Source organism: Adiantum capillus-veneris, chromosome 4 (genome assembly GCF_014529385.1).
Source record: "Adiantum capillus-veneris isolate H3 chromosome 4, ASM1452938v2, whole genome shotgun sequence".
NCBI classification, from domain to species: Eukaryota; Viridiplantae; Streptophyta; class Polypodiopsida; order Polypodiales; family Pteridaceae; genus Adiantum; species Adiantum capillus-veneris.
This window is the reverse complement of record NC_140934.1, coordinates 74,049,294-74,066,989: the sequence shown is the minus strand read 5'-3', so window position 1 is coordinate 74,066,989 and position 17,696 is coordinate 74,049,294.

Genomic DNA, 17,696 nt, shown 5'->3' with positions numbered 1-17,696 from the left:
TGAATGTTAGAAGATAATGTAAAATCTATGGAAAATTTGCCTCTCCTAACCAATAAATCTCCGTTTGTTGGTGTAGAAGTGAGCTTACCATATCTTGAAGTGCTAGAGTTGGCTCCTTCTATTCAAGAATAGTGACTATATGGTCATAGTTGGAAGGAAGTGCACTAAGGAGGACTGCAACTTTGTCGTCTTCTTCTATTGGACATTGGATGTAGGTCATTTGTGTGATCATGCTTTTAAGCCTACTGATCAAACTGGCTATGTCTTCCCCCTCAAGCATAGTAAGTTTGTAAAGTTGCCTTTTTAGGCTAACTTTACTACGTTTGGCTCTAGCTCCAAATTTATTCTCCACAACTGGCCATGCCATGTATGCATGTGTGTAGTCATCTATACAATGTACATAATTATCATGGAGTGCAGTAATTATGATGCCAAGTTCTTGTTCATCTTTTTCTTGATTGTTTTCTTAAAACTTGAAAATTGATGGTGCCAAATAGCGAAACCAATTGAAGGGTTTTGGCTCCGTGCGTGAGTATGTGTGTGTGTATATTTCCTCACAACTTTCCTTCTCCATGAACAAGAATTTATAAGTCTTCTCTTTCTTACTTGTCGATGCATTCAAGTGAGTGTGGGAAGAGACTCTTACACACAAGCTTTAAAAAAGTTGTTGAATGTTGTTGTCTTCCAAATGTCGATGTCCGATGCTTACTGTGTGTATGTGTGTGAGAGGGCAACACAAGTCAACTATGCTTGGATCTTCTAGGTTGCAAGCTACCTGCTAGCTCCTTCGCTAAGCCCTCGATATTGCCCACTTCTACTCGAGCTTCAACTCCCGCTGCTGCAACACTGTCCTCATAGATCTGACTTGACCTGCTCCCTTGATTTCATCTGTTGATTCAAAATCTTCCTTGATACTCAAAGTTTTGAATTGAATTGTATTGCTTGCAGGAGCCAACTTACCCAATTCAATGCTCCCAATTCTCTACATAAAATCCCCAAATACTCGCTTTTGTGGTTGAATTTTGCTCTCAATTGTCCCCCTTCTTACTCACACCATTGCCTCAATTGCCTTGATTTACAACCATTGCCAACTTTTTTTTGAAATTGTTGAGACTCTAATTATGTTGCCAAGCTTGTTTTCATTTTCTTTCCTACCAGCTTCTTTCTATGCTCACACTTGTTGCATAATGTTTTTCCCAGATTTGATCAAACAGAGCTTTGCCTAATTTAATCTACTAAAGCCAATCGCACTCGACTGCTTCAAGATCTCAAGCCTCCATCTCCTGCTTGGGAGGGTTGCACGCACGGGGTGGACCCGAGGATAGGCTGGGCTCAAGATCGGAGGGTGGCTTTGATACCAATTGTTGGGGATAGTGGTACTCAGAGAAAGAGATCTCATAGCAGAAAGAGAGAGAGAATTTCACACTTTCCAATACTCAATGTACAAAATGTACAATGCAATACCTTTACATCATAGCATAAAATATGTACACGCAAGGATTTATTTATAAGCTTTGGATATATATTTGGTTGGCGCTGCTTCTCTACTTGGCTTACACATAGCCACATAGAAAACTCAACACCTCATACGCAAAATGCCAAATACTAAGCTATACATGTGTAGAGGACAGATTATCATAATGCTTACCAAGTATGTACACAAGTAGGTAGAATCATGCAAAATTAATCTTGAAAAGTGTTTGTGGGCTTATAGGACTTCTAATAAAGCTACTTCCAACTTTACCCCATATGAGTTGGTTTATGGTAAAGAGGCGGTGTTGCATGTGCATGTGCATGTCCAATTGGGTGCATTCAAGGGTATGTGGCATGTTGATAGAGCTCCTCAACATGTTTTGTAGGACAAAACATCTTGCCTTGAGGATTTGAAGATGTACAAGGAAGTTGCGGTAGAATTTTGTTTTTTCCGAGAAAAAGATCCTTCTATTAGTTAATCAAAACTGCCCATAGGGCTACAACCACCTCTGCAAGAGAGGGCTACAACAAACATGATGGGGAGACTCTCCCAATGAAAAAACAACATATATACAATAAGGCTAAATCAAGAGATGGGAGGAGGGAAGAGCCACACAGGTGGATGGTAGTGCCATCTGAGCACACCCTGGACTATGGTGTAGAAAGGCCCAGAGTGCCAGAGTCGAAGGAAAGCCTTGTGGCGCTCCCGCATGCGGTCGAAGCTGCCCTGTAGTCCCTCAAGCTGTCCTCTGAGAGTATCGATCAGCTCTAGCCAAAAGTCACGAACAGTCTCTGCTGGTGGCACAGGGCGAGCCTCAAAGATGAGGAAACAGCGGGCCCGCCAGATGAACCAAAGTGTCAGGCCACTGATGAGCTCCCAACACTCCTCTCTCTCACTGTACCACTCTTGTGGAGTAAGCTCTGTAGCAGGCTGTCGCCCCTCCTGCATCACTATCATCCTACTGGTGGAAGGTAGCTCAATCTGAAGTGTCGGGCCCGTGAAGGTGGACCAAGCCGCTGCCCCCCAAGTGTACTGTTGAGCCGTGGAGAGAGCAAGCATCAGCCAAAGAACTCATAGCCATACCTGCTAGGCCGAGGGACAATCCCATAGACAGTGACGCTGACTCTCCACCAAATGGTCACAAGCTGCACATGCGGCCGAGAGACCAATATGCACTAGCCAGCTCCCTATTGCTGTAGCTCTATGTGCGACCAGCCAGTGAAACAAGGTGACTCGCCTTGGCTGTCTGGAGTCCCACAACCTCTCCCAAAAGGCTGCCAAGAACTCGACTGTGAGACCCTCCTCCTGCCAATGATGTGCTGCAGACAGTAGGGCGGGCCTCTCTCTGTGCTGCTAGTATATGACGTCCCAGCCAAACAATGCACTGAAAGAACAGAACTATTGGGTGGTCTACAGAAGAGAAGGGGTCCCTCCATAGACACTCACCAGGATCCCATTGTACTCGTGCCAGTGGACAACACTCCCAAGCCCACAGCCTCCACAGTCCAGTCTCAAAAGCTGCTGGGTTAGGGTCTATGACGCAAGTCCTCCCACAGCCCACTACTCGGATCCTCTGAAAATAGCACTCTGCTACCTGCGGGGCCTCTATTGCACTCGTTGTAGTTGTCCCCCACCATGAAGCTCAAAGAACAGGGCTAGGACGGTCTCTGAGTAGGCCGTGACTGAGATGAGAACCTCTAGTCATGTGAAGGATCCCATCCATCGAGGTGCTACTGGCTTGAGAGGCGTGAGCCACTCAACTGGAACTGACTTTGAGATGTCCTGACACATGCTCTGCACCCCCCTCATGCCCTGTAGCTGGAGCCCCTGCACCTCCTCTGACAAACCTGTGAACTCTAGCCAGTCACCTAGAGAGCGTGCTGGACCTGCTGCCATGGGACTCCAGGAAACATGAGGCCGACTACCAACCAAGTGGCCTCTCTGAGTGCTAACCATGGGGTTCCAGATGAGGGTCTACCATAGGCGCTCCTCCGTGCATGCCGCTGTCTCTTCTCTAGGCCACACCGTAAGAGCTCCCAAGATCGAAGCAAACTCACAGCGAAGCGGTCCTCTAGTCTCCAGCTCAAACCAACTCTGCGCATCTCTGTAAAGATCCATCTAGTCGACGATTGCCAAGGGCCTCCTGACTGAGGCACCCTAGCACGAAGCCGCTGTAGCAAGAACTCCTTCTAGGGCTCCTCACCTGGAAGAAGTCCTCTGACGATGAACTTCCCAAGAAGGACTCTGCTCTGCTGTGCTGGATCAATGATCCCAAGCCCTCCCTGAGAACAAGGAAGTGTGATGACCTGCCAAGCCACCTTGGCTCGAGCTATGTCAGTGTCACGTCCTAACCAAACGAAGTTCTTGATCAGCCTCTCTACCTGGCTGATACAAGAACTCGAGAAGATCCAGCAGGAAGTGATGTACCACATAGTCGCCAACAACACCTGGTTGGCAACTACTACTCTGCCAGCCAGAGAAAGTCGTGCTGAGCTCCAATGTAACAACTTTCTCCTGATAGACAGGAGAAGGGGAGAAATCTGCTACTCGGGAGACAAGTCCAAACCAACCTGACAACCCAAGTACCAAACTGCAGTCCCTGGGGGAATCCACCTGAAACCCTGTCCTGGCATCCAATCTGGCACAGGAGCACTACCAACCGAGAAAGCCACTATCTTTCTCCAGTTGATCAGTGCGCCCGATGCACAAAAGGTCTCCAAATCCTGCTCACATCTATGAAGGTTGGCCTCCTGGCCATCTAAGTACAAGGCTGAGTCGTCGGGGCAAACTCAACGTCCAATAGCTCATCTCCCCGAATAGGGAGTGCTAAGCCCCGTAGACCAACCTGCTATGACACCAAAAACCTGCTCATCACCTCCGCATAGAACAGAAAGAGGAAGGGGGCAAGAGGACAGCCCTCTCTGACCGAGCGTGTGAGCATGAAGCGATCACCTCTACCTCCTCCCAAAAGTACCTAACTATGAGCCTGTTTGTACAAGGCTGACACCCTTATGATCCAAGCATCTGAGAATCCCATCTTGCGTAGAGTGCCCTCTAGAAAGTCCCAGTCAACTCTGTCGTATGCCTTCTCAAAATCGAGAAGAATAATCACAAGGTCCTCACCACGGAGCCGTGCCAAGGTAGAAGCCTCCCAAAAAGTAAAGATGTTGTCAAGGATACTCTGTTCCTTGAAAAAACCTGTCTGGGTCCCATGTATAAGGCTCTCTAAAAGTGGCTAAATCCTCAAACTCGGAGCCTTGGCAAGAATTTTGTAGGCGGAGTTGAGGATGGTGATGGGGCACCATTGTCGAATCTCATCCAAGGAGCCACCCTCCTTGGGAATGAGGTAGATCAGGCCCTCACTCATGCTGTCAGGCATCACTCCTGTGTGTAAAATGTACTGAAAAGCACTACAGAGATCTGGGCCAAGCAGGTCCCAGTACTCCAAGAAAAAGCTGGGAGTCAACCCATCCTCACCTTGACAGCTACCACGAGGGAGGGCCATAAGAGCCGTGTGCAGCTCCTCAAGCTGAAGTGGCATCTCTAACCTCTGACGCATCTCCTCAGTCACAAGACAAGGCATATGTGCCCAAACCTACTCCCTGCATGCATCCTGCCACTCTGACTGGGGCTCTGCAGACAGTAACTCACGGTAGAAGTCAGTAGCAACTAGCAACTGCACGCATATCCTCGGGCTAACAAGCGACTGACCTGTCGGGTCTCCTCAACTGACTGACCATGGCATGCGATTGCCGAGGTCCCACTGTCTCAAAGAAAGCACCAGTCACTCTGTCGCCCATCTGAGTCCACTGAGATGCCTGTCGGTGGAAAGAAAACTCATGTCGCCTCTCCTCTGTGCTGGCAAGCTCCTGTCGAGCCTGCTGTAACTGCTCCTCCAACCAAGGATTGTCTAGATGTTGCTCCTACCCCATTTGAGACGCTGCTCCGCCTCTCTCGTTGCAGCCCAGCGAGCCAGAGACTCCTAAAGAAAAAAATGTCTAATTTGAGCTAGGCCCGAGGCCACTCTGCTAGCAGGAGAATCCTGCCCATCCATGCCCTCTGTCCAAAGATCCTCTACCCTCTTTATGAGTGCTGAGTCCAACTAGACCCTATTTGGGATGCGAAGCATCCTGCTCCCACTCCACTGCATGTCTGCCACTGCCAGGATCATTGGCGCATGGTCCGAGAAGGAGGTCCCTGCCAGGATGCCCATTGACCCTCCCAAGTCACTGAAGTGGTCACTAGTGTAGAAGCGATCTATCCGCGATAGATTCACTCCTCCCACTTTGCGGTCAGATCTAGAGAAGGAAAGACTGTCTGGGGGCCTCACAAAACCAGAGTGCTACCATGTATCCGAGACCCTCACAGTCATACAAAACCTCTCCCAAGCTGCCAACTGGACTCCACGCACAGTAGCATGGCTGCCACCAATCCTATCAGAAGGGTCCTCCAACATGTTTAAGTCCCCTCCTATGCACCAATGATCTGTCTGCAGCAGAGACTCAACAATCTGTGACCAAAAATTTTCACAAGCACTCGCCACATTGGGCGCATAGATGTTAAGGAAACCCACTAGGCCACCCTGAACCTGCATAGTAATCCGTTGAGCTCTGCCTGGCACAATAATCTCTCTTCCCACAATGGCCGGATGCAATGAGTCCACAATAGTCATACATACCCCACCCTAGATGCCTCTAGGTCCAAAAGCAGTTGACCAAAAAGTATCATATCGTCCACGAAAAAGCTGACCACATCGCCGAATGCGGCTCTCACACAAATGGTGCTCTTGAAGCATAAGGAGATCAATCTCTCCTCCCACAAGGCAACGCTGAAGCTCCTGACGCAATCGGCCCCTGCTGACGCTAAAACTAGGGCCCACCTAGTCCCTGCACGTTCCATGAGACGATCCTCATGGGGAGCGAGAGAGAACAGATGTTGTCGCAGCAGCTAGACGGGCTATCTTCAAGGCTAGCTTGGATGGGGATTAATCCGCATCCGAGCGTCCGCTAGATAGGCATGACTGCAGTGAGTGCCTAGCCCAAGCCCAAGCAGAGCGATCCATGTGTAAAGAAACCTCCTCTGTCCAGGAGTCCTCATGAATGTATACATAGCATGGCAAACGCTGTGTATCAGCAAAGAAGTAAACCACAATGTGCCTACATCCTGCTGAGTCTGGGGGTGTCACCGCAAACTTGGCCAATGGCCACAAAGTCTGTAGCATTTCTGTAACTCCTAGTTCTCCCTTGTGGTGAGAGAACTCTAGGACCTGTGTATGCAACCATCCCAACACTAAGTCAAGAGTCCACTCTGTCTGGGACCTGCCGCAAAGGGGGAAGGAGAAACCAACTGTTGAGTCCAAGGCCTCTGTCCCCCTAGCGGCAAGGAACAGAGCATGGACCCTAGAGCAGGCTGCCTCATGGTCTGCTGAGGGATCACCAAGAAAATGAGTGAAGCCGTAGTGGAAGAAGTCCCAGTGGCGCCGGATGTCAATGCTCGTCAGACCACGAGTGATAGCTGCAAGGGAAGATGTCTATACTTGTAGAGGGGGCCGTAAGAAATGCTGACCCTCTCTCGCTAGGCGACTCGTGGCAAAGGCGTTGCGAAGAGATCTCCTAGCCGCCGGAGAAGGCCCTGCTCCCTGGGTCGACTGTGGAACTGGAGTAGGAGGGGGGGAGAAGGAGTTGGGGGAAGCGGTGGAGAAGAGGAGCGGGAGGGGGTGACAGAGGTAGAGGGGTGAGGTGAAGAGGCGGCGAGAGCAGAAGGCGGGGGGGAGGATGAGGAAGAGGGGGGGAACTCTGGGGGGGGAGAGGCTGTCGAGGGTGAAGCTGGGGTGGGGGCTGGAGCAGGGACCTCCTCCTGATCGAGAGGACCAAAGCGGTTCTCCATGGGAACCCACTACTATTGAGTAGGCACCTGAGGGCCACTCTGAGTGCCAGGCTGACGCTATGGCCCCTGTCGTCGTCTACCATGGGCCTGCTGCCATCCCTCCTCCACTGGAGCCCCAGGCTCAGAGGGTGGCTCTGCATATGTGCATTGTGTCTCTGTCTATGGTGGCTGCGGGCCAGCCCTGGCAGGCTGGGGCTGAGGCTGTGGTGTAGGTCGAGGCCTCCTCCGTGGACAGGCCTTCGCTAGATGGCCTATCTGTTGACAAATGAAGCACTGGTTCGAGAGGCCCGAATAATCCACACTCTATCTAAACTAACCCCCCACTCACCCGACGCAAAAGAATAACCTTCGGGAGCGTGTGGGTGTCTTTGACCAAAACTCGAACTGAGGGAATGCTAGCCGCCTTGGCAGCTACTGATGCTACAGTACGAGGTGTCTCCAGGACAGTCCCAATGGCTGAGCCGATCTTGGATAGAAGTGGTAAGTACTCCCTCCGCAAACGTGGAAAGTAGACTGAGATGGGGATGTCTGCCTCCTATACTAGAACATCCAAAGCAGGGTCGAAACCATGTCTCCATTGTCGAAAGTGGGCACCTGCTGCTCGGATGGTCAGTGGACTCATGGCGATGACCTTGGATGCCATCTCGGAGGTCTCAAACTCGATCTGGTAGTAGCCTTGTCCGAGTATCTGCATGTCCAGGATCTTGTTAACCTCTGCGAGAAGGCAGGCCTCGAGAAGGTCACGCAAATCTCCTTTGCTAGGTCGGGTGCCGAGAATCTTGGAGATGACAGAAGTCGCCTGCAATCGCTCCACCTCTGCGGTGGCAAGGCTCGCTTGCTCTGTCGGCGAAAGAGCAAGCCAGATGGTGGGCTCAGCGGGGTCGAGCAAGGGGGCTTCATGCGAGTCCCTCTAGGGCGGAGCTGGAGCCTCCATCTGTATCTACTGTTGTGGCGAAATGAACGAACGGTGGAGAAGGTCTGCAGACGAGTGCCGAGCACTTTCCCAAAAGGACAAATGCTACACGAGCCAATATGGAGGAAAAAAAGAGGGGGTGCTGGGGGGGGGGGGGGGGGAGCAATAGTAGCGAGCGCGTCTGCGGTAGAATTCTATGTAAAGCAGCAAGAAAAGAGGATCACAAAATTCAACCAGCATTTGCTAGAGAATTAAATAAGGAAGTGAAATTTGGTGATGAAGTATGATAGTCATCTCAACTTCACTTTCCAAAATAAGTTCAAGAAGAAGTGAACGGGGCCATACAAATTTCATCAATCTTTTCTCAATGGTGCTTACCAATTTGTAAGGTTAAATGGTAAATGCCTCAAAAACATTGTTGTGGGAGCGAATCACAACACCTATAAAGTGCATGCAGGACAACCTAGATCAACATAATTTCAATCAAGGACACATATGGCTTGATAGGCACATAGAGGAAATCTCTTTAGCTTGTCAGGCTGAGACCATCCCATGCATACAACACTCTGGAAGGTGAATTAAACCACAATCTAGAATCTCGCTACTCTCAACTACACCACCATCCACATACACACAAACGAAAGGAGAATCGTATGAAACTTATGGAGCACCATCCCCTCACTAGGATACTCCTGTCCCAAAGCCTCTAGACTCCAAACCCTCACTCTAGCCCCATCTGCGGAAAATGGATACGAAGACAGAGCAGTATTTTGGAAGTTCTCAAAAAACTGAAATCTAAGAGTACGTATGCGTAGCTTATGTCACCACGATTCTAATTATACTACTTGCAAGGAGAAAATAGAAATCATTTGATACACTTACGACCACAAATGGCTCGTAGATGCATAAGCATGCGTGCTTTGTCTTGCATGGATGTTCTTCAATGCAATGAGCGAGTGGGAAGTAGCGCTAGGATGAAGGTCATGCACTCTCTCTTTATCTCTCACACACAATAGACGGCAGCTTAAAACTTGATTATGATAAAAGTCTTTTTTATGAAATGACCTAGGTACCTTATATACTAAGGCTCCTACCATAAGTTAAACCTAAAATAGAGAAATAGAGTTTAATGGGGTAAATGGATTTGTATGTACAATTTGGAAGGGCCATTGCACCTCGGCTTATGCAACTAGACTAGCTACTTATTGCAAATGATGTTTATAACCATAATCCACAGCATTTCATAACTCTCAAAAAATAAGGCTTTGTTGAGTTATGTCGTGTTGCTGACCCACGGGTCAAAAATCCCCCCCTCCAAGTTCATGTCATCCTTGACATGATTTGGTTGTCAATGTCGGTGCCGTCTTTGTTGTTGTTTTGTTTTCTTGTGCTCCATTGCTTGTACTTTTGTCAGACCGCACAGAACTATGATCCATGAAAATGATAATTGATGACGAACTTTTTTCCTTCACATCCATGCCCAAGCTACAACATCTATTGCTATCATTATAGGGTTATTTCCATATCAAAACTAAAAAAGAACCCAATCTTGTTCAGATTGACTCTTATCCTCATGGATAGATAAAGCTCCATCAATCACTTGCTCCAGCAAATCTGTCAATTGTGAGTATTTCTCATTTTTAGAAACAACTTCTACAATATGTAGAGTAGAATGATTGGCTTTTAGATCTTGTGATCCAATGAAATTTTTTTAAGGATTCCATAGAAATTGTCTGGCTAAACCTTCAACTTCTTTAGGCCAAGTTGCACTTTAATACAAATTTTGTCCGTCTATCTGTCAGGCTAAATCTGGGAGATGATTTTTGATTAGAGGTTCCAAACCCATGTACAGCATTTGATCCACCTCATCAAGGAAACAATATGTAACCTTATGAAGGTTGTTTTGTTTGTGGCTTCTCTTCTTTGGTGGTGACTCCTTTGCTCCTACATCAAGGTGATCAAAGTCGCTTGTGCCACTGTTAGCTTTTGTGTGCTTTGTAAATCATTATAATGCTTCTACTTGATACATGACTTAATTATAGCCCGATAAACCCCAGTTAATTCCCCAAGTTAGTAACTTGCTTCAAAAGGTCCTTATCTGACATCATTTGCTATAGATGACCGTCTATGAGCTATCATGGTACATTTGTCCCCAAAGCACATATACATGATGTACCGGGTAGTAGATGACTATCATGGCTTCACATTTGAAAAAAAATTGTAGCTTTGGCTAGGGGTTAGACTACCTTTAAAAAATAAAAAAAAATCAATAACCCTTAGCTTGTATTCTCTATTCATCCTTCTGACAAAGTTTGGCTTGATTTGGACTTGTATTTCGCACTTTTGGACTTCAATCTCAAAAATGATTGATGGGAATCTCTGGCACCTTCTGGCTACCAAACACATGTAGAACCAATGATGATGATCGGAATTGGGCTTGATCCCTGGTTGCTTCTGCATACATCTATCTTGAAAGATGACTGACCTATCATTTTTTCCTCTTTCTTTCTTGTCAGTATTGTTAATCCCTTTTCTTTGTTGGGCTTCATACAAGATAGAAGATTTATAGTATAGAGATCTGCTTCTTGTATACGGCCTTGTAGTCGCATGAAATGTCTGACGGTAATTTTACACTTGATGGGTACTTTTGTTTAGTTGCATCACCAACTTTGACTGTGTAGTCCATCCCGGAGTTTGATGACCATTCTCAGTCATTTTTGGTCTCATGTTCTTGTTGAAGGCTGATTAGCATTCTTTTCTTACCTCTAACATTACCCATTCTGCGTATGGCTTTTAAGGCATGCTTCATGAAGTGTCGTCATTTTCTTTGACCTTCTTTGTTTTGTAGGGCACGGCATCTCTTCAGTCTTTTCTTCATCTAGATTATGGTTTTTAATTTAAAATTCCCTTTTTTTAAAAACAAATCTCAAAAATAATGAATTAAAACCAAAAAGCAAAATCATTCGAAGAGAATTATAAATGCTATGTACACTGTACACATGTCCCTAGGGACTCATATATGGCTTTTGTCCTTGTAATTCTCTTGTAACGCTATTATGAGGGCATATACTTTGAAAATTGTCAAAAATTCATCACAGTCAAACGCAAAAATTCAATACAACTCACAAAATATTTTCTTTTAATATTCATAATACTAGGTCCACATTTCGAATGCCTCCCCCCCTTCTTTTTGGAGTCCTCCTTGACAACATGGTATCACCAAGGGTATGTGTTGTGCTTCGGCAATCAAAAATTGTGCATATGCCTTGTAATGTAGCCCTATTATGCATACACATTCAATACATGGAGAAATTTATGATGTGCAAGATGTGGGTATAAGAAATTTTCTTATTGGCTATTTGTTGGCGAGGCTTCCTATTCTAAGCAATGTGATGTTCTTTGAAGCTCCTGTGTCATTTTATCGGGGGTTTCACCATTCAGTACACCCCTATATAATGTGCGTTTGTGGGGTATTAAAAACATCCCACTTTTAACATGTCTGAATGAATAAAATGACCCCTTATATTATGGATTTTTCCAAAAAAGAATATAAAAACCCATCATTTTAATGTATCCCTATTAAAATTTACTAGAATTTTTGCATTTTAAAACCTCTCCTTTCGAACTCACGTTATACATTAACATGATAACACAGTGCACCCCACGAGGTCATTTTCTTGATTGAAGGTTGTAGAGAATTTTTGAAGGCTTACTTATCTATTTGATGCTTCTTTGGATCCATTTTAGCCTTATGGTTGGTTGTCGTATTTGGCATTGTTTTGTAGTATTGGGTTCTGGCTTGAAGTGAGCTCTCTTCTAACTATATTGTAACCATAGGAAGAATTGAAAGAATTCAAGCAACAATGCAGTGACAATAGTTTACTGGTTTCCTTTGGGACCCACTTCTTTGTAATTACTAGTTTTTTTGTTGATGCTACTTGTTTGCAAACCCATACTTGTCCCTGCTTTGTTTGTGTTTGAACAGACTTCTTTGGGAGGGCCACCTTGTCTTTGTGTAAGTCAATAGCGGTCTTTAATTTTTTCCTTGTATGCTTGGCTGAGGATTGGAAGATTGCGGTAGTTGATACTTTAATCGTTTCGGAATCCAAATAAGCTCCTCGTCTCTTTGTGCTTGAATCAACTTCTTTGGAACCCAAATTTGATTTGTGAAAGCTTCTGACTTTGTGATTTTCTTAGATGTTCTTGCAGGCGTCAACTCTTTTTCTGTTGGCATTGGATCTTGTGATTTTTCATTAAAGATCTTTGTCTTCTTGATCCATACTTTCTTTTGGCCAATATGGCTCTTTGTTGAATGTTTTGGTTGTGACTCATTCTTTTCTTTCAGCCTTCCTTGGTTTCCACGGAAGCTACTAGTGATGGTGATACCTGAGTTTCCGAAAAGGAATGTCATAAGAATCATCACTATTGATGCTATCCTCAACAAGGTTGAATTCTAAAACTTATCGTTTGTGGTTTAGCTTGTTATGGAAAGTTACTCTTTGTTTGCTCTTGGATTGCTGTTTTTGGGAGGGCTTTTCTAGCAAATTGGTTAGAGCGTTGTTAGCCCATTGACATGGTCGTGTTCCTCTCAAGTGAGACTTTTTTGCATGTATAGGAGCCATGTATGAGGATGCTTCTTACGAATGGATCACCATTGAGGATTTTGGAATCCATTGTTGATGCACTTTATTCTTGTAGTGGTGACATTGGTTCTTGGGTCTTTGATGTGGACAATCAAAAAACCGTTCATTAGTTAAAGTGTCTTTTATGTCATCTGCTGGGTTGTTGGGATTTCCACTGTCGGCATCTTCTTGAAGCTCCAAGTGTTCTACAAAGCTATACAATTCATCTTCCTCTTCGTCTTTGTTTTCTTGGATCACACTCAATGCAAAGTAAGGAACGACATCATAGACATCTTCATCACAAAACTTAGTTGTTGGACCGTCTTGAATAGTGCACACATCAAGAGTAGCCAATATGTGTTCCCATTCAAGTGGCTCTAAAGCTTTCTTAGGAAAGGGTTCTGGGATATAATCCTTATCTTCAATTTCCCTTTCTAGGATGCATTTATCTCGCTTTAAGCTTCCACATTGTGAAGCTCCACACATCCGCAGTTCTTTAGGCTCACCCAACCATGCTGGAAGTTCTAATCCTGTTACAATAGTAGAATCAAACTCTTCTATTGGGGTTCTTGTCACATCCTTGTAACTATGGTCCTTAAGATTTATTATTTTCATGGTCTCCATATGTCTCAGTTTATGTGGTCATAACCCTAGTCCTTGACCATTTTTAATTGTCACATCAATGGTCTTCCTAGAATGATATCATAATTTTTCTTCTTTCCAAAGTCAATAATAGCAAAGTTTTGCTCATAGTCAATGCCATAGTAAGTAAAAATTGATTTTTATAGAATTCCTAGAGGCCTTTTTGTGTGTCTGTCTGTAAGCTACAATTTCAACTTGGTAGCCCTCACTGCTGGTTTTCCCCATTTATTCCAGATCTCTTTTGTTGCGATGGAAACACCAATTCTGCTGTCAAGGATTGCCATGGTTTTTACACCTTGAAATTCCACAGGAAGAATGGTGTTCCCATATTGTCCCTCATAATACTCTCCAACCTTGTTTAATGGCACTGGCCTAGTGTTTAGCTGAGGCATTTCTAGCTCTTTGATCCATTCCTTGATTTGAGTCATTGGTTTTTTAACACCAAATATCTCTAGGCATTTTCCCACAGTAGCCCACATGTTTAGTTGTATTCTAAGAAACTTATCTAACGTTATCGTACAAGTGATTGGTGTTGATAAAATTTCTATTAATCCTTTTTAATTGATGACCTTGTTGGAAGATAATCTCTGTGATGGGACTGCAATAACATCTGACTTGGCCTCGTGCTCTCCCATATATGAAGGTAGTGTTCTTAGCAAATGGGGTTGACTATCCATAGATTGTACAAATCCTTTGTCTCCCAAATACGATTCCACTTCTAGATTCATTTGAGCTTCAGTTTCAATTTCTTCTATTGGCAAAAGAGACATTCCTCTTCCATCACTCGTTTTGTTAACTCGTTTGCTTATCTCACTTGCTTCCTTGGACTCTCTGACTTGTTTCCACAATTCTTCAAGACCATCTATTCTTTATAGCTGTCAGGTATAGCTATGTGAAATCCCTTGAAAGAGTTATCCATGATCTTCAACACTATCCTTGGCTCTAATGTAGGGTCCTTGAGATTTTATTCGTGCTCGTGTGACTGGAATCTGGCTCTTTTTTTTCCTAGCTTGGTGGGATTATTGGTGTAGGTGGAACATGGATCACCTCCTTAGGTTTTCCAATTGGTGGCTCTAGTAAATATTGGGCTATTTGAATAATCTTTTTGCACATTTTAATCCTATCCTTTTCTAGTTCTGAATATGGATATGTCATCCACCTCTATTCTTGGGTTTGGTTGTTTTTGAGCCGCGTTCCATAGGATTTTAGGAGGGCATCTAATGGCTCATTAACCTTCTCGACCAATACTAATGCTCCCGAACTATCACTTCTCGGTTTCTCATCTGTGGATGGTTATTCTAGAGGTTGAGACATATGCACAAGAGAAGATGCAACCATTTCCTCATGTTGTCTTATCTTCTCTTTAGCTTGGGTAAGCTCCTCAGCTAGGGATTTTTTCTCTTGTTCCCTACGTGCTTTCATCCTAGCCTTTCTAGCTTTCCAACTATTCTGTTTTCTCTTGGTTTTTTGACTAGGTGCATCAATCTTTGGTTCATCATCTCTGGACTTGCGTTAGTTTCTGTTTTCTCTGTCTCTAGGTTCTCATCATCTTCCTTTCAAGCTTGCACTCTTTAACAGCTTGAAGTGGCACGACATTTTCATTTTTTGAGCTACTAGGTAGCTGAACAATTCCTGAGACATTCATTGTGATCTTTATGACTTGGTTTGGGTTTTTTGGACAGTCAGAAATCAAGTGAATAAAACCAAATCAAGACAATAGGAATTTACTTGAGTGATCTCCATCTGAGGACATTGTTTGATTAAGTGGTTGTCGTGAATTTTGTGACAATCTATCACTGGTCAAGGAGCTTCTTCTTGCAATTCCTCGTGGCTGTAAACAGGCTCAAACCTAGCTAAGCCTCTATTCACAATGAATCCAAAGTCGTTTCGTCCATCTCATACCTTCTTTCTTTAGGTGAAAACGTAGGAGGTGGAGGTTGGACCGGCCTCACCATTTCATGTGTTTCTGTCATCTTTTGTCGCTTCAAAGGGTAGTACCTGCTTTGGTTGTTATAATACATTGTAGTTGGTACTAGCGCTTGTTTATTAGATGCTTACATCATTGGCTTGTATCCCGTGTCTACAAGAATTCTAGCACCTAAGAGTGGAGGTTGTTGTCCTAAGACAAGTTGTGGTCTTGAAACTCCTATTGGACCTGGCGCATTTCCCATAACGTATCTAGGTGGAGGAGGTGCTACTGGAATAGGTTGTACATACCTCTCCCTAGCATATTCCATGCTATAGTAACACTCTTCCCTCGTATGGTTTGTCCATTTTCTCTCAATTCCACCCCACTTAAGCTCCCTCAAATCAGCCTTTACAAGAGGAGCTAACGTCTTGATCATTTTGTTAATAAATGTTTCTTGATCAATAGGTGCCGTTGGTTTTCCAATGGACTCACTCATCTGTGAATCACTGTTGCTGAGATAATGTGTCATACTCTTGACTCTTACAAACATTTTATTTATATTTTCCAGAGTTATCCACCACATGAAGAGCTTCTTTGATCAATTTGTTTAATGTCACGCTCCTTGTCATATGCAGATCCTTCTCAAGACCCGCATGTCTCATTCCCTGTATAAAGATCAACATCAATCCTGCTTGCATAGGTAGTTCAGCTCTCGGACAGAACCTTTTGAGCCGTTATGTCACTTTGTGTATTGATTCATTCTCTTTTCATTTGAATCTGTGAATTTGCGAGACCATATTGTGAGCTATGCCTTTTTGTGAGAATTATTCGATGAATTTCTCAAACAGCTCATCTAGAGTCTCAAATTCACATCTTTCGACTGAGTCAAACCATGTAGCCGTGTCATCTTCTAGAGTCAATCCAAATCCCACAAATTGTGTTGCAAAATCCAAAACTTTCTCTGCTCTAATTACTCTTCTAAAAGCCACTACGTTATCTCTTGGATCTTTATCTCCGGCATAATTCCTGTTTACCCAGTTCTGGATCTGGGATGGTCCAACTAGCTGATTTTCTACAAGTTTAACCATAGACTCTCCTAGCCTTCTCTCAATTCAGATATTCTACAATGCCTAGGTTCTTCTTAGAAGGGATTAGTCGTTTTGCTGGAGATTGATCCTTGAAAAGGCATGTCTGCCATCTTTGTGATCACTTAATCTCTTGTTATCGCTCTAGAAGGGAATCCACGTGGATCCCCTTTTGGAATTCTTGTGGGAATTCTCGTGTTTGGTGGAGGTTTCTGTGGTCCTTCATTGACCAAATATCCACCTATGTCTAATGCACTCCATGGATTTGTGCTTTCTACAGCTCTGTATTCTCGTCCATCCTTGTTAACAACTATAGAATTCCGTTGTTAGTTGACTCACTTGTATAGACATATAAGAGCTTGTTTTTTGTCAGCTCTTGTGAGTATGGCTCTGAGCACCTATAAAGGTTGACCTCAATGTTGTCAATATATCTATATAGTCCTTCATTCTTATGATATGTTATCAAAACTCTTTCAGCAAGCTTGGTCTTTATCGATTGCAAGTTTGGAAGATCCATTATGGGCGAATGCTCCTCAATCACTGGGATTTCGAAGCTTGTATAAGCTAAGTTTGACTCTAAAGAGAACATGATCTCTGGGATTAACAACTCTAGCTTGATGTAAGAAGGCTTATTCCAAAGTATTCAAGTGCTTTGGTTTGGGGAAAGTCAAAACTATGTCCAAAACCACGACCTTTTTCTCACAATTCTCTCAAATTGTCGGTTTTAGACACCCCTAACTTTCAGATGAATTTTGAGGCCTTAAACGACGTTTTTTTGGACGCTGACTAACAATGAATGACCCATAGGGTCTTCAATTGTTGTTCAAGGTTGACATTGAATCTTGTAGAGCTACTTTGGAGCTTCGTTTTGATAAAAAAAAGTTTTTGAATCCGACATCTGTACCTCAAGTTATGGACAAAACAGTCAATCTGTGACTAGAGACTTCATACGCGTATGATGTCTAATGGCTCATAATTGCTCTACACTTTAACTGTAGTCTCTCCTTGATGTACTCTAACCACTCCAAGTCTCAGTTTGTGATTATGACACTTTAAGAGAGGTCTATCTATCCCTTTTCTATTTGTTGCCTGCAACTTCCCGGGAAGGTTTACTAAGACAAAAGTGATCCAAATTGAATGAAACTTGGTCTCTAGGCCTATTTTG